Here is a 15,737-nt window from a genome sequence, read left to right as displayed (position 1 = left end):
AAATTAATATCACAGAGACATCAAGCAACATGCACAAAGTTACAAAACTGGGCAACTCTCTAAGCCTAAGTTTGGTCAGTGCCTTCGGAGAAAAACATTCAGTACCATAGGGATTTTGAGTTAATAATCATACATGAACATAAGAGCATAAAATGTTGAGATCTAAATAACAGAGTGATAAGTTGTAACAAGGGAAGTGATAAATGGGGAGGTAAGTAACCATTAGCTAGTTATATGGTGTTTGTAATATACTACATGACTTGAAATGTATTTATCACACATATTCAACGCAGTATTCTGTTTCGTATTGCTTAAATAATGCTGGAGGACATTGGAGGCCTACAAACATGATGGTAAGTTGCTATCTTGTGTAACTGAAACAATCAGTTAAAATGGATTACAAAATGACTTGCAAAAAGTTCATAAAACCTTGAAGACATTTTAAAATGAGCCCAAAGGCACCCTTCCTGACCCATCCTGCTTCCCATGGCTTTCTCATTTCTTCTGTGGGATGTCATCAGAGGCCTGCACACCATGAATGGTCTCCTCCAGATGCCCTGTGACAGCACCACACAGTCAATGCATTTCACGTTAAATACTCTACGTGCTGGAATGTCCTGGGGAAAGGCTTTGTTGTTCTTGTTGTTGTTTCATTTGAATCTGCTAAAATAACCTTGAAAAAATCTTAAAATAATAAGCTCTATTTCTCCTTATGCCCTTAACGAACATAGCTATTGAAATACTGTCAACAGCAGAAGTTGCGTTTCATATTTACATTATCTTCAACTAAAGGAAGATATCTTTGTGCTTTATGTTTCCAGATTGATAAAGAAAAATAAGTGATTGCTGGGAAGACCTGAAGTTAATTTGGGAATCCGAATTTCCAAAAAGAGCAAGATGCAGTTGTTTGCAGCTTATGACCAAAAAGAAGAAGAAAAGAAGTCTGTTAATATCAACAAGTTTTTATTCTACTACTTATGCTATTTTATTTTTATTTTTTTTAGAGAGAGAAAGTGCTGGCAAGAGGATATATGCCGGGGCAGAAGGGGTGGAGGAGGGAGAGTAAGAATCTTAAGCAGGCTTCGCACCCAGTGCGAAGTCCCCACACGGGGCTCCAAGTCATGGCCCAGAGACCGTCACCTGAGCCGAAATCACAAGTTTGATGTTTTATTGAGCCACTCAGGCACCCCTGCTTAGACTTTTTAAAAAAATTAGCTTGTTCAGGTTTTGCTGGCCTTGGCAAATTCATCGGATGTTTTTCAGCAAAAGAGGAAGAGCAAACAGACTGAGGTTGAAGCCATTGAAACAGCGTGCGCACTGAACATGGGCTTCTGGGCATGACTGTTAAAGACTAAAGTGGATTTAAAATGTTAAGCCAACGAAGAAAATAAGATCTATCTGTATGGTACACACACACACACACACACACACACACACGGACAAGGACACACACACACACACACATTTTATAATCCATATTATGTATTTCTATAATTTAACAGGAAACCATAAATTTTTGGAATAAGTCCCATTCTGTATATTATTTAGATTTATTTTTTATACTTAGTTTTAAATTTATAAACTTCTTGAAACTCTCTCAAGCAACTTTTGCAGTCAAATGCTCTGCCACTGAGCTATACCCCCATCTCAAGCAACTTTTGAAAAAAGCCTAACGATGATCCAATGAAGAACTAAATTCCTATCTTTTGATAATCATCCCACTTTTCAGTTTTGGAATATACTTCCATGTACTCTCCTCCATTCCCATGGCACAGTCTTATATCCAAATCCATGTTTCTTTTTCTAATCAGTTTTATTCTCTGTACTTGTTGGTATCACAAATGTAAAATGCATTTCAAACTAAAATTTCCACGTGAACAGTTGTAACATGCAAGAAGAAAAGGAGAAAGTGATTCTCCAGTTCACTGCCTCCATGGTGGCCTAGGGCTGTCTGAATATGTAAGAATCATACTTCCTGATGTAAAAGGTCATTTAAGTGTAATAGTGTGTGCACTACATCTACTAGGAAGAGACTTCTAGGTGTGGTAGAATTCCTTTACTCCTTTTCCTTCCCAGATCCTCTTTCTTTAGAAATAAGAAGGTAATAAGTGGGTCTCCTTTAAGGCCCTCATTGCTTACAGGACACACTGTAGAGTGAATTGCAAAGATCTCTTCCTGACCACAGATATTGACAGCCCAAAACAAACATGAGGAAAAGGACAAAAGCCCAGGGTGTGCAGGAAAGAAAACACTATGTTAATTCAGTGTTAACACTACATCTTATATATACCTAAGGAAATGCATCTTGAGAGTAGAATAAGGGGAAATGGTAGCTAGTAACTACAAAAAAAGTATTTGGGGGAGTTTGGTTTTCTGACATCAACCCAAGGAGGTGACAACAACTTTTCCTTCAAATCAGAAAATTCCTGACAAAAGGCAGAATGTAATGTCAAGTTGAAGATTATCAACAAAGTGAGGCATCTTGAGTATCTTGTAGTGTTTTGGAGAAAAACAGCAGGTACAAATAGTAAGAGTGAGGTAAAAAAAACTATTTAGGAGACAAGGGAAATGAAGGAAATGATAAAGAGCTAAAATAACCTATTTTTATGGTCTGGTGAGGATGAGCTTGAACTTCATTTTTAAGTGATTAAGAGCTCCACAAAGCTCCAGGGACAAAATCCACCGTCAGAGTTAAACAGTGAAGGCTTGTCACTGGGGGTTGGTGGGTCATCTTCTGGTGGCCAAGCGTTCTGAGATTCCGGGATGACCGTATTTCTGTGTGGTGTCTGAGCCCTTGGGCAGGTGAGGGCACAGGCTGGAAAAGTTTCTGGAGGAAAATAAACCGGTCTTTGATGTGAAACGTTTGGACCCAGTCAGGAAGACAGATGCAAATGCTAAATTCCAAATAATAAGATTGCCGTGAAATGTGTGGTGACATGACCAACGTCAAAAATGAGTAGAAGCTGGAGTCAGGGTGACCCAACAAATGGAGATCAAGAATGTGACCTTCAAGAACCTAGGGGGTTCCTGCTCAGCAGTAAGTATGAGAGGCGCTGACAGGGGGTGTGTCTGCTGAGACTTATATGTCCATGAAGAGAAGACATTACCCCAATCGAAGGTGAGATAATACAGAGCTCGGTAAATGTGATGGTGGCCATATATGGAGAGGCAGAGCATGTGCATGGGGTTTGGTAAAAACAGAAATAACATTTGTCAAAAAAAAGAAAAAAAGATTTGTCACTCATGTGAATATACTGAGTGAAACAGATCAACAAAAAACATTAATGTTGAAAATCAAGGTCTCCTCTTGAAAGAGGGAGTCATTTCTCGTTTCAGAGAAAGATTGTTTAATATTTCATGGTGGAATATCTGGAGAACCAGGAAATTAATCGAGCAAATAGTCATCAGATAATGAGAGTACTTTTTTCTGAGCACTGAGAGGTATCATCTCTGTATGCTGCCTCACTAGCATTTCTTTTCCTCTACCTTTTTTTTTTAAATTTTTTAAGATTTTATTTATTTTTCAGAGATAGAGAAAAAGAGATCAAGAGAGTAAGCACAAGCAGGGAGAACAGCAGGCAGAGGCAGAAGCAGCTGCTCTGTTGAGCAAAGAGCCCAATGTGGGACTCTCTCCTAGAACCCTGGGATCATGACCTGAGCCAAAAGCAGATACTTAACTGATTGAGCCACCCAGGCCCCCCTAACTTTTATTTTTAAGATAAAAAAGGAATGTTAGACTTCCCTCCCAGGATCACCACGTTTTGCCCATGGCCCCAACTCTCTGAGCTTAAGACCTTAGACATTCTTATTTTCCCATCTACCCTCAAGGACTATGGAAAGGGAAGTTGTCTTCTAATTAAAAGACAGCAGTTTCCAGATAGACGTTCTGAAGCCAGGCTGTAAAAGAGGGAAAAGAAAACGGAGGATACAATTGGTTGAAAGACTGCAACCTCAGGAAGCCTATGCAAACACGCCTGCAGAGTTATGAAAAGTAAGTCACCAACTAGTCAGTAAACATTAACATTAACATATGTGTTGATGCGTGGAGAACTCCGGGAGGAAATTGGGATTTATTTCAAGAATATGTTTGAAACAAGTCAGAAAAGCTGGTTACCATCAGAATGCTCAGCATTTAATTCCACACAGCCCCCTGTAGCTTCTCTCTGTGCAGCAGGAAGCAGAAAACAGCTGGCTCGCCGCCACTTAAAAATACAGGATGCCCAGACTCCACGACACTAATTTCAGTTCCAATAAAAGAAGGGGTAGGGAAGGCAAAGAGAAACCTGGCTTTAAAATCCGCATCAAAACCCTGACTATTAATAAAAATAGCACAACTGAGCTATCATTTCCCCCACAGAAACAAACCACGGTGCGCAAGCTCCTTCTCACTGTCCACAGCAGGACAAATCTGAAATACCAGACACAGTTTCATTGTTAAAAACAAAAACAAAAACAAAAAAACAAAAAACAAAGAAAAAAGAAAAAAAGCAAAAATTGCAGAGTAACTCTGAAAGGTGCAGGTAGCATGGGGTTTTCAAACAGTTTTATTACATCAATGAGGCTGCATTTCAAAGTTATTAAAAACTTTCCTTCCTTTTTCTTTTTTTTTTATCTTTCTCCTTTAAGTCCCTTTTCCCTGCAAGCCATCCTTTCACTGTCGTCCTAGGAAACAAGCCACAGAAAGAGCTGTTAAAACGCCACCTTCTGAAAGTGCCGAATCTCTGACATGGAGGTCAGAAGGGAAACAGAAGCAGCTAGGTTAGTTCTGTCCTTGCCACTGAGGAACTTGACCTACGAGAGAGACTGCTTGCTGAGAGTCAAAGCCCCTGCCAGTCCTTAACTCTGGATTCCAGGTAATTGTGGGGAAGCGGTTCCTCTGAAACCTCCCGCCCCCCACCACAGATAGCTTGTGCTCCTTAGAGAGTGGCCTCATGTTATTGCTAATCACAAACAGCAGTGGGGACAGGAAGTGAGTTACTTGGGGGACTCTGACTCTGCTTGTTTTAGCGGTTTTTTTGGTTTGTTCATTCTGATGGGCAAATATCTACACATTGGATAAGTTCTTGGGATTTCATTTCTACAGTCTTCTGCACACTATTGACTTTGACCAAATAACTAGCAAGTTTTTTTTCTTTTTTTTTTAATTTACTGAATCTCTTGGGCTGCTAGCATCTTAAGGCATTGAAAGTCACAGATGCATTTCAGAACGCATTAAAAATTAAAATCTTAATTTTGCTATGCAATGACATATTCTTATTTTACATTTTAAAGCAATTATTGTTTCTCCATAAATTATCCATTTTTTATCAACTTGGTCTCTGCTGAAGAAATTCCTTTCCGAATCCCACGAGAACTAAATTATCAACACTACACCACATTTGGTTTCATATTTCTTTATGCTATAGATTCTTCTTCCTTATCATCCACCTCATTTATTAATTAGATTTCTATTTTTCTTCCATTAATAAAATGAACAATGAATGTTACTTCCATAAACCAAATAACATTTTAAATTATATTTAAATAATATTTAATTTATTAATCTATTTAAATAACATTTAAATATAAGCTCCCCAACCAACCTCACCACCCCAGTTTTCCCTGAAGACCTGGTTCAGACTGAGTTGCACATGGACACCCAGTGAACACATGTAACTGAAGGAAAGGTACTCGGTCCTCACAGCATGTCCAAATGCTCAGCCTGAGAAAGTTCATGGCAGGGGTTAGCTGATGGCAGGGAGATGGCTGTGTTTCCTGAGGGAGCCCGGCAGCTCATCTGCTGCTCTAGAAGGTTGTAGAACTTTCATCCAATCTTAATGTGTACAAAGTTCTGAAAGAACAAGGAGACAGCTCAACCTGGGGAGGGCTTTCCCCTTACCAACGGGAGTAGGGGGATGGGAATAGGAGTGGGGGATGGGGTCAACACAGTGACGTGTCTGGCACAGGACCATCCTGGGGTCGCTTCACAAATAGGACACCCTGCTTCATCTACATCATCCTTCCTTTCTACTGTCTACGGAAAAAAGAACAATGAAGACACCATCTTCATTGGTGTCTGAGGAACATGGTTAAGAAAGAAAGGGCTGATGGTTGATTTTTGGGTTATACTATTCTGGTAAAGTCTCTTTGAATCTGATATAGTTGTACTTTGGAATATTAATCAAATATCAAATATCAGGGTAAGATATTTTAGGAAGAATCTCCCTCAGTAAAAGTGCACTTTGAGATGGTATCACCTGAAATAGTGTTAATACAACTTAATTAAAAGATCATTGTGAAAAAAAAAAAAACATCATTGTGATGAGTTTGTGATCAAAGGAGCGAGACTGATACAAAGCGAAGGTTAAGGAAAGCTTTATTTCACACCAGAATCACACCAAGATTCAAACCGACCTGTGGGGGCCATCTCTTATGGAAAGAGCGACCCCTCCCAGCTTCACAGACTAACTTTTATAGAGCAAAGGCCATGTGGTTGAGCCTGGCCACACACAGGTGGCCAATGAGATTGTAACACAGAGAGAGAGTTGCACAGTCATGCTAGGTCACACACCGGTGGCCAATTGAATTACAATTCACCCTATAGTAGCTATTTGAACTAGCCTATCACCTTGGTCAGAATTGGCACCCAAGTTTGGTGCCCAAAAGGTGGGGCCCACATTCTTTGGTAGTCAGGGAGATAGTATGTGCGCTTTCCTGATTGGATGTCTCCACCTGGCCTGACTCGTCCTTGTATTCTGGGTTCTGTTATCTCCAACTGACCTGACCCGTCCTTGTTTTTGGGCTCTGTTATCAGGGACCGGTCGACCATATTTTACTGGTTTCCCAGACTTGCTTTTAAGTAAGTTCCTCTTGGGGTAAGGCAGGGTCAGTTTAAGTTTTACTGCACAAACAACAAACTGGCTGTTTAACCGAGATGGAGTCACTCTGGCTAAGTAGGCCCCTATGATTATAAACCATGTACTTTTTCATTAATGAAAACAAAAGGCATGCCAGTAGAGCAGAATAGGAATCTTAAACATGATGTGAAATTTCCCGGCATGGATTAATACTAACTGTAAGCCAGAATGTACTTTATACGTGCAAGAGAGCATCAGAGGTAAAATCCACAATTTTGTGAGGTTAGAGTCAACCCCAAAATCCATGCAAAGGAACTAACAGTTAAATCCAGGACTGGCACCATGATGAACTGAGAAACACACGGCAAATGATCTCCCAGGTTTGTTTATACTGCAGCTTTGCTGAGTGTGTTTCCAGTGGGTCTGGTAGACAGTTAAAAACATAACCAAAAACCCTGAAAATGATCCCAGATGTGGTATAACTGCTTATTTCATGTTACTTTATTCAGCTGACAATACCATAACTCTGGGTCCCTTTGGGCCCCACTCGGAATGATAGGTTGAATTCTAAGGAGCATACTCCTCTCTCCAACAGACTCACTGTTGGAGTGTCCGGGGGTGCAGGGCAAACAGAGAGGCCTTGGACTGATGTGGACGAGCTCAGTCCAGGAAGCAGAAGGTACTACTGAGGCCCACAGATGCCATCCGCTCCAGGCTGGAGGACTGGGATGGCAGAAAAGGAAGAGGGCCGTTTGGTTGAACAGAAAGGCATGCGGCAGGCAGCCTCAGCTAGATTCAAATCTCAAACTACTGGTCGACCAGTCTACACTGGAACGTGAGGGTGGCGATGCTGGGAGCAGAGCAGGTAGGGACTTTGCCCGGGGGTTCTTTCGCCCACACACCTGGCTCCTTTGGAAGCTGGTCCCACCCCTGGAACAGCAGGGAGATCACAAGGTCTGGGGTCCAGCCTCCTTTATGCAGGAGGGGGAAGCAATGAGATCACTGGGTCAAGACTGACTCACAGTCTGTACCCTGTCTGCCCCAAGTTCATGTGTTCCTACCTGTCTCATGCTGGGGCTCTGAGAGAAGCCAGCCAACAAACAGACCAGGTCAGCTCAGTTGTTTATTTGTGATTATTTGAAGTATATGGTTTTAGAGTCAAGAGGGAAAACTGGGAGAGATGTATCAAAATTCAGCATAAATAATTCAAATGTTACACTAGAAACTATTAAGAAATTGAATTGTGAAAAAAAGTTCAAGATGCAAATCACTTTGTTTTTTTTTTAATTTATTTTTTATTTATTTTCAGCATAACAGTATTCATTATTTTTCACCACACCCAGTGCTCCATGCAATCCATGCCCTCTCTAATACCCACCACGTGGTACCCCAACCTCCCACCCTCCATCCCTTCAAAACCCTCAGATTGTTTTTCAGAGTCCTTAGTCTCTCATGGTTCACCTCCCCTTCCAATTTCCCCCCACTCCCTTCTCCTCTCTAACTGCCCTTGTCCTCCATGCTATTTGTTATGCTCCACAAATAAGTGAAGCCATATGATAATAGACTCTCTCTGCTTGACTTATTTCACTCAGCATAATCTCTTCCAGTCCCGTCCATGTTGCTACAAAAGCTGGGTATTCATCCTTTCTGATGGAGGCATAATATTCCATAGTGTATATGGACTACATCTTCCTTATCCATTCATCCGTTGAAGGGCATCTTGGTTCTTTCCATAGTTTGATGACCGTGGCCATTGCTGCTATAAACATTGGGGTACAGATGGCCCTTCTTTTCATGACATCTTTATCTTTGGGGTAAATACCCAGGAGTGCAATGGCAGGGTCATAGGGAAGCTCTATTTTTAATTTCTTGAGGAATCTCCACACTGTTCTCCAAAGAGGATGCACCAACTTGCATTCCCACCAACAATGTAAGAGGGTTCCCCTTTCTCCACATCCCCTCCAACACATGTTGTTTCCTGTCTTGCTAATTTTGGCCATTCTAACTGGTGTAAAGTGATATCTCAATGTGGTTTTTAATTTGAATCTCCCTGATGGTTAGTGATGATGAACATTTTTTCATGTGTCTGATAGCCATTTGTATGTCTTCATTGGAGAAGTATCTGTTCATATCTTCTGCCCATTTTTTGATAGGATTATCTGTTTTGTGTGTGTTGAGTTTGAGGAGTTCATTATAGATCCTGGATATCAACCTTTTGTCTGTACTGTCATTTGCAAATATCTTCTCCCATTCCGTGGGTGGCCTCTTTGTTTTCTTGACTGTTACCTTGGCTGTGCAGAAGCTTTTGATTTTGATGAAGTCCCAAAAGTTTATTTTCGCTTTTGTTTCCTTTGCCTTTGGAGACATATCTTGAAAGAAGTTGCTGTGGCTGATATCGAAGAGATGACTGCCTATATTCTCTTCTAGGATTCTGATGGATTCCTGTCTCATGTTGAGGTCTTTTATCCATTTTTGAGTTTATCTTTGTGTACGGTGTAAGAGAATGGTCGAATTTCATTCTTCTACATATAGCTGTCCAGTTTTCCCAGCACCATTTATTGAAGAGACTGTCTTTTTTCCACTGTATATTTTTTCCTGTTTTGTCGGAGATTATTTGCCCATAGAGTTGAGGGTCCTTTGTTTTAATTCAAATATATTTAGAGATCATTTTCCCAAACACCAGAAATTATACTAATTCTGCCCCAATTACACTATACTTTTTATATAGTGTGACGCAAAATCACATTTGAACACAGAAGATATCCAAACAACATTAATCATAGTCTAAAAATTTTTAATATTAGTATGAATCAGCAATTCTCTTGAGCACTTTCATATAGATAGTGTGATACTCAAGACTAAATAAAACTTTATTTAAAAGGTAGGGACTATTTAAATTCAAATGATTTCCTTTCAAACCAACAATGAACAATGACAATTCAAGTAACAGAATTAAGGAATTCAAATTGCATATAGACAGATAAATATCATCATATAAATGGTCTTGTAATATATATAGTATATATTGTTATAAAATAACTCATCAGTGGTAGCTAGGGCAATCTGATTTATATTGTATTTCTTTTTTTTTTTAGTATTTATATCTAGGCTATTTGGGGACTTAAAATCTTCCTTTCAGTTGAATAGCTTTATTGAAATCTGTTTATCCTTATACATATTTTTAAGATTTATTTAGTTATTTATTTGAGAGCGAGAGAGGGAGAGAGTGGTGGGGAGGGGCAGGGTGCAGGGAGAGAGAATCTCAAGCAGATTCTGCACTGAGCCTGAGTGAGACTCCACACTTGAGGCTTGATCTCATGACCCAGAGATCATGACCTGAGCTGAAACCATGAGATGGCCACTTAATGGACTCTACACTCAGGAAAACCTCAGTGGTTTTCCTTATATCTAAAAACACATGGATGATTTTTAAGAATTTTAAGCATTGAAAGCTCTGTTAAATAGTGTCCAAACCCTCCTGCAGTTCACTTAATGCAAGAAAAAATTATTTTCTACCTCTGGATCATATATGCAGTTCTTTTCTTACCTATCACCTTCAGATCTTTACTGGTAAAATAAATCAACTGATGTTAATTTCCACTTTCACTTTTATATATTCCTTCAGAATAGTGCAAGCTGACACCTGTACAGTTAAGACTCCCAGTGTAATCAATAAATTAAATATGCAATTACTAAAAGAATTTCATATGAAAATTCTTTCTGAGGTATTTCTAAATGATATATCATGTATTTGCTTTCCTTCTGGAAGGTAGCAATGACAAAATATTGTGATCATGTTGTATAATAATATGATAAAATCCAGCTATCTTATAATTTAAGCTTAAAAAATAACAAAGTGGGGTGCCTGGATGGCTCAGTGGGTTAAAGTCTCTGCCTTTGGCTTGGGTCATGATCCCAGAGTCCTGGGATCGAGCGCCATATGGGTCTCTGCTCCGTGGGGAGTCTGCTTCCCCCTCTATCTCTGCCTGGCTCTCTGCCTGGCTCTCTGCCTACCTGTCATCTCTATCTGTCAAATAAATAAAATCTTAAAAAAAATCACAAAGTGTCTAGATAATTCCAAATTTCCCATGAATTAAATTAACTAACTTCTTCCACTCTATTGGTTATTATCGAAGTTATGTAATTCACTGATTAAAACATGAAAAAAAAACAAGAACCATTTTCAACATAAATAAAACAGTGCTTTATTTATTTTTTTCAGTGTTTAAGTATGACCAAGATCCTAATGTAAGAGGATGATGGAGCTTTTCCCAGCTAATTCCAAATGAGAGTGGAGTATTTAATAAGCGTAACTTTTTCTTAAAAATATTTTATTTATTTATCAGAGAGTGACACAGAGAGAGCATGCACAAGCAAGGGGAGCAGCAGGCAGAGGGAGAAGCAGGCTCCCCACTGAGCAGGGAACCCGATTCAGGACTCCAGCCCAGGACCCTGGGATCTGATCTGAGCCAAACACAGATGCTTAACCCATTAAGCCACCCAGGTGTCCTTCGACTAACATTTTTAACATGCCAATTCACAAAATATTTTGCTTATTACGTATGAGGTAAGCATAGAGAATCACAGGTTTATAAAATCTATATGTATCCATGATATATTATCATATACTGTTATATGTTATCGTGCATACGTACTATCATTTATGTCATGTGGGTTATGTGTTATTGTATTATATGTAACAAGTAATTTGGACATACATGGCCTTAGATGGGAGTGTTTATTACATATCCCTGGGTTTACATACTTTTAACTGCTGCTCAGAGGCAGCATAGTTGAAGGCCACCAGGGAAGGAGCCCGCTTAAACAGACAGCAACAAATGGGTAATTTCTATCACAAATCCAGTCCGAAGTATTCACTGGTGTATCTTAAGGATTAGTACAACTATTGTGCCAAGTTAATTTTTCATCTTATAACACCAACCCATACAACATTCCTTGTTAGAGAAAGAAATTTCAACTAAAACAAGAGACAAAAATATACTAATAAATAAGTCCCAGCGCCATCCTCCATGGTCCTTTCTTCCATCAAGAGATGTACTAGGACACGTGATTTCCTTGCTGTGGTCTTTAAATAATACTCAGCAGCATGTGTTGGCTCTAACAGGTATCAGTAGAAAACATCTAATGTACAGAAATAATACGAGACAGCTTAACAAGTTGGTACATATCTCTCTCATGGCTGTATTGGGTAGTAAGATGCGATGATCTCATCTTGAGGGATCTGAATGGCTCTGCAATGAGCCCTTCGACTTGGTGGCGTGAAGCATGCTGGCCCACGGAAATAATGAGCAGTCGGTAGTTGGCGTTTTACTCCTTCCTTCACTTTGACAAATGAGGGCATGATTAAAAGTAATGGGGCACCTCGGTGGCTCAGTGGGTTAAGCCTCTGCCTTTGGCTCAGGTCATGCTCTCAGGGTCTTGGGATGGAGACCACATCAGGTCGGTCTCCCTGCTCAGTGGGGAGTCTCCTTTTCCTTCTCCCCCAGCCTCCCATTCCCCCTGCTTGTGTTCTTTTTCTCTCAAATAAATAAGCAAAATCTTAAAAAAAAAAAAAAAAAGTAATGCATGCTTTCATTCTCCCCTCTGACACCCGCTGCACCCCACCTTCTTGGCCTAAGATTCTTGCCCTCAACTATCATCACACTTGAAATGATGCACCGTCATGAGAGACAGCTCCATGGGTGGGACACGTTCTTCTTTCTAGGGTACAGATCATACCCGTACTGCACCATTTCAACATAATGCTGACCCCATTTTGTTTATGAAAATAAAACAGACGTTTTTTTGCTCCATTATCTCCAAAGCAACAGGAAACAGAGAAACTTTCAACACGGACATTTTTTTTCCGACGTGGTTGGTTGGTCCTATCCCTGGTCCGGTCACCGCATTTATGCATCTCTCCTTTCTCCTTTCTCACTGATCTTCTAGCATTTTCTATCCACAAAGGCTGGGGAAGCTGGGAATTCCCTACTATGCCTGGCTCTTTCTGTGAGAAACTGTGGCAGAAAGGAGAGAACGGAACGTCATCATCTCCTGAAGCAACGCAAAGTGGCGCCTTACTGGGCAGATGAACCTACAAAAGGACTTTTTACCCAAAAAGATCAATTTCCATAGATTCTGTAACCTCCCTGTCGGGTGAGGTGAAAGTATGCCTCCTCCTCTCTCCCCAGAGACCTCAGTGTTTTCTTAAAGCACTGAATCCAGAATGATGGGCTAATTCAGACCACAAACCACTTGCCTGAATCGGTTCAAGCATGACAGGCCCTCCCGCTTGAGATTGCAACTTTGCCCGCCCTCTGTGTCTCCTGCAGTCGCTGCTGTGTGAGCTGAGGGACCGGGCGATCTGAATATCTGCCTTTACACCAGCCTCGCGTGACTTAATGTGGGACGCTTGCTCACCAATCTTCAAGCTCTCCTCCCATAATTTCATTTATTTCGGCAATCCCGTTCCACGGTAATAATCAATTACACAGAATATTATGCACGACAGAGTAATCATGTACTCTTTCTGTACTCAACTATGTATACTGGAATTTATATTCTAGAATAATTTTGAATTTGCGGAAGAGCCGCAGAGGGAGTGCAGGCGTCCTGTCTGTGCTGTACCAGTCCCCTCTACTGTTGACATCTGATACAGGCAGACGACATCCACCGGAACTGGGAAATGAATATGGGGGAGGTTCAAGAATGGCTTCACTCCACACGGCTTCACCTCTGCTTGTTGTCCTCACATGACACATTTCATATCACTCAGTATAGAATCTTCCACGGCTCTTTAAGAGTTGCAGAATATGCCATTACAAGAATGAGCCTAAGTTCATCCGGATGATTTCCCGTTGGAGGAAGTGTAGGTCATTTTCAAGTTTTTGTCGTTAAAACTCAGGTTCCAATGAATGCCCCTTTTATAAGTTACGGTAGGACAAGTGGGATTCAGAGCTAAACCTTAGGATTTTGTCATGGTTCATTTAGGAGTCAGCTTGGCAGGATCGCGGATGCTGAGATGTTTGGCTAAACATTATTTTTGAGTGTGTCTAGGAGGGTGTTTCCAGATGAAATTAGCATTTGAGTGGTGGACTCGGTACATCCGAGTGCCTCCTGCCCACCCCCACCCGATGTGACCGGAGAACGTCACTCAGTCTACGGAGGACTGAACAGAGCAAGAAGATTGCTGGAGCGGGGACACGGACCTTCTGCCCTCCGCGCCCCTGATGCTCCGGCCTTCGGACCGGGACTGGAATCACACCCGTCAGCATCCAGGCATCTCGGGCCTTTGGACTCCGACTGAAGGACAACACTCGTTTCCTGAGTCTCCAGCTTGCTGATGGCCGACTGTGGGACTCCGGCTTCCGTATCTGCACGATTGGTTTTGTTTCCCTCAAGGATCCTGGCTCATGCAAGGTGTTATTATTAATCTTGTATGAATCTGCAACATGGCAATGCCAACTGATAATTTCTCTAATGTTAATGTTGGCATATTTTTTAACTTTGCACTTTCTGGTAGATACACAATACAGAATTCCCTTTACTTATTCATTTATATTTTTTCTTGCCAGACTTCTCTCTGAAAGCCTATCTGCAGACCCAAAAAACAGGACACTGTTCCATGGAAAAAGTGTAAGTGGTTTCAGATGAAAAGCTGCCGGAAGTAATATTTCTTTCTCTTGATAATGTCAACAGTTGTTCATGTTCTTAAAATTTTGCTCAAAGCCTAAAGATCAGTGGATTTTTCTCTATCCAAATACAAAAGTCAATTCTATAAAAAGAATATAATATTATGTTTTCTGCTTGTGCAGAATATTTTAGCTGTGGGCAAAATTTTGAACGCCTTAACCTTTATTCTAAATTATACATTAGGAAAAAGTGGTCAATTGCTTCCATGTCCAACAAAAATTGTTATTTTGGGAAGATGGCTTTCTTAGCGTAACTTATAGAGAAATTCCTAGACACTCGATTACGATAGGGATCATGCAGTCAAGGCCACAGCTTTTCTTTATTCCACTATGTGTCTCCCTTTGTGATGAAAATGGTTAATGAATTTCTTTGCTTATTATTTTAAGTTGGAGAACTTGGGCTGTTATCATTTTATATATTGTCCTGGTTTTGAAACTTTCACAATTTAAAGATGATCTTTGGTTGGAATCCTAAGCTTTAAAATTTAAAACAAGTACCGAGATTATGCTTTAAAATTAAATGTATATTTAAGGGTGGGTCTTGCTACAAGAAAAAGGATATATTCCTACTTTCCTGTTTTTTTTTTTTTTTTTACTTTATTTATTTGGCAGAGAGAGAGAGAGACAACAAGAGAGAGAACACAAGTGAGGGGAGTGGGAGAGGGAGAACCAGACTCCCCACCCAGCAGGGACCTGATTAGGGGGTTTGATCCCAGGACCCCAGAATCATGACCCCAGCCGAAGGTAGATGCCTACCTGAATGAGCTACCCAGGTACAACTCCTGTGTATTTTAAAACTAAATAGTGATAACTAAACAGTGATATTCATTTTTCTTTGGGCTTTACCTTTACATTTTAAAATATCTAGGACACCTGGTGGCTCAGTTGGTTAAGTGTCTGATTCTGTCTCAGGTTATGATCTGGGGGTCCTAGAATTGAGCCCCATGTCAGGCTCCGTGCTCAGCAGGAAGACTGCTTCTCCCTCTCCATTTTCCCCTCCCCTTACTTATGTGCTTTTTCTCTCTCAAATAAATAAATAAAATCTTTTTAAAAAATAAAGATGCCTAGTGTGATGCAATGTGAATGCATAAGGAAAATGGTGATATCAGTTAAAAAAAAGTAGTAAATTTCCACTGAATCCTTGGGAATTTTATGATCCTCTTAACTATTAGATTATCTAAGTACCAATCGACTTTTCTTTGTTGTTTTT

This window comes from Neovison vison, chromosome 1 (assembly GCF_020171115.1).
Source record: "Neovison vison isolate M4711 chromosome 1, ASM_NN_V1, whole genome shotgun sequence".
In the NCBI taxonomy this organism is placed as follows: domain Eukaryota; kingdom Metazoa; phylum Chordata; class Mammalia; order Carnivora; family Mustelidae; genus Neogale; species Neogale vison.
This window is presented reverse-complemented; position numbering follows the sequence as displayed.